Source organism: Trachymyrmex septentrionalis, unplaced genomic scaffold, assembly GCF_001594115.1.
Source record: "Trachymyrmex septentrionalis isolate Tsep2-gDNA-1 unplaced genomic scaffold, Tsep1.0 scaffold6, whole genome shotgun sequence".
Classification (NCBI taxonomy): Eukaryota; Metazoa; Arthropoda; class Insecta; order Hymenoptera; family Formicidae; genus Trachymyrmex; species Trachymyrmex septentrionalis.
Window position 1 is genome coordinate 143,718 of NW_017305778.1, and position 2,765 is coordinate 146,482.

Genomic DNA, 2,765 nt, shown 5'->3' on the forward strand with positions numbered 1-2,765 from the left:
TATTTAGTATTATTTTTATAAATTACTCTACAAAAATGTAAGATTTATTGTAAACTTATTATAAAAATTATTGTAATAAAACTTTAAATCTTGAGTGAAAAAATAAAAATCTAAAATATTTTGATATATAATAAGTATTATATTTTAATATCGATAAATTCCTTAATAACAAATGTACTTCCTTTTTAAATGTAATAGTCATATTTAAAATGAACATTTTAATCGACTATGAAATCTAAAACGAAAAAAATGTATAGTTTTAAAATATATTTTAATGATGCATGTGAACATATAGTAGGAAAATTCCACTAGCTGGACAGATATATATATGCGTGCGTGCGTGCGTGCATGTCCAGCTAGTGGAATTTTCTTACTATATGTCCACATACATCATTAAAAAGATATATATATGTGTATATATATGTGTGTGTGTGTGTGTGTGTGTGTGTGTGTGTGTGTGTGTGTGTGTGTGTGTGTGTGTGTGTGTGTGTGTGTGTATAAATATAGATATATAATAGCCTATTATAAAACAGGATGAAACAAAACGAATGAAGATGAAAATTAGCATATTCCTAAATATAGAGAAATCTACATCTATTAATGCAAAATAAGATTTTTAATAATAAACCATACAAAATTAATATTTATATATGCCGTCATGAGAATATTAATATACAGAAATATTTTCATAGTTTGACTCCGGAGTAATTCAGCTTTATAAATATTTAAGATACAATTAAAATGTTAATAACGGATGGGCTGTGGCTGAAATATTAATTGAAAGCTATTTTTATAGCTTTTTGACTTTAAAAATTATAAATGATAAATATATTTTGCTATATTTTAGCATTGCTATTGATAGAAAGCTAATATGTACAGAAAACAGTAGATAACATTGTACGCCTTCGATAACATTAGTCGTTAAATTAAGACTATTTCAATTAAAAGTCTTGTTAAATTATGTTTATTTATACATATTTCATAGAAAATGTATTATTTAATTGCATTATTATTTAAACGGTGTCAAGTTTATGTACTGAAATATATATTATTCTATTCTGAAGAAAAAAATAGCATTTTTAATTGTGTAATATTCAAATTAATAATTTTATGAAAATATTTTGAACAACAGATTATAAACATTTGTAACACCTATTTTATATAACAAATTACAAATTCAAAATATCACAAAGAATTTTGTGCAAGAAACGTTATTCATTTTATGTTACTATATATATCAATCTTAGAAAATTAATTTGCAAAAGTTCACCAACAATAAATTATTATATTCTTTACAGTAGATATACAAATATAACTTTATCTGATAGTTTACATTTAAATCTAAAGATAATTTACACATATGCTATATATATGTATAAATCTTTTGTCAAAAGATATTTTTCGTATATCAATCATGTCTTATATTCAAGGATAATATACACTAGGATATATTCTATTTCATTTATAATTTAATGTATTTCATTATAATATTGCTACAAGAGTTTGCTATACTCCATAGCTCTAGTAAAACAATTGTATCAAAATGTTACGTTTAACATGCTCTGATAAGAAGCGAGTAGGTAACTCGTGATATTCGAGCAAACTATCTAAGTAGCAATATAAATGTGATGTAAATAAAAAAAATGTTCAATATTAAGTATTGCAAGTGGTACAATTATATCTCGTTGTCTTTATATATAGACATCTGTGCAATAAAGTATATGTAATCGAATTATACATACGACAATCTAATTTAAATAATTTACTTATACAGAGTGTTCCAGAAATAGGTAGTCAAACTTTAGTATCGTATTCTTCTGTCTATAAGGATGAAAGAAGGTTATATAAACATAAGTCTGGAAATTCTTCCTTTTTAAGATATAAACATTTTATTTGCGAGAGAATATTTTAAAGATTTAAAATTTGAATAATTACTCACTCGATATTAGAATAAATTATCTTAGTAACATTATTTTAACTATGCAATGTTTAGATAGAAATTAATTTACTACGATAAGCTGCCTTCGATGACATTATACTTGTTGTACCATAATATTTACTTCGTGTAATATCTATTCAACTTTTGAGATGAACAAAAAGTATTTATATCATTTTAATCAAAAAGGAAGAGTTTTCGGACTTATGTTTATAACTTTTTTTTATCTTTAGGGATGGTAGAAAACGATACCAAAGTTTGACTATCTATTTTCTAGGAACCCTATATAATAAAAATTATCAATTTATAAATTATGTATATTAGGCTGATTAAATTTTAATATAATAAGACAAATTTTTTTTCTCTGATGTAACAAATTGTAAAAGAAATTCTATACGTTTTCTTTTTTATTTGGAACTTTAGAATGCATGAAATGCCACAACACAACACATAATTATTATGTAAACATAATCTTTTGTTTACTTTATAAATAAACTCTTATTTTTTTCTTTGTAATTGTAGCACTATTTTAGATAATTTTTCCTATATAAAGTTTATTTTGTACTTGTTTTATAAATAATATCTATTAAACTTTATTTAATATACACGTACATAGAATAAGAAATAAATGTTATTAATCTATACTTATGACAATAAAATATAAACTATAATTTTTTTATTATAAAAAAATATACTTTATATGCTTCATTTATAATTAACACATTTTTTAATTATTTAAGATGGAAGCATATCAAAATGTTGACATATATCTATACACGCGTGCAAGCACAATGTGCTATTTAGAATATATTAAATATAAATTGCTTTT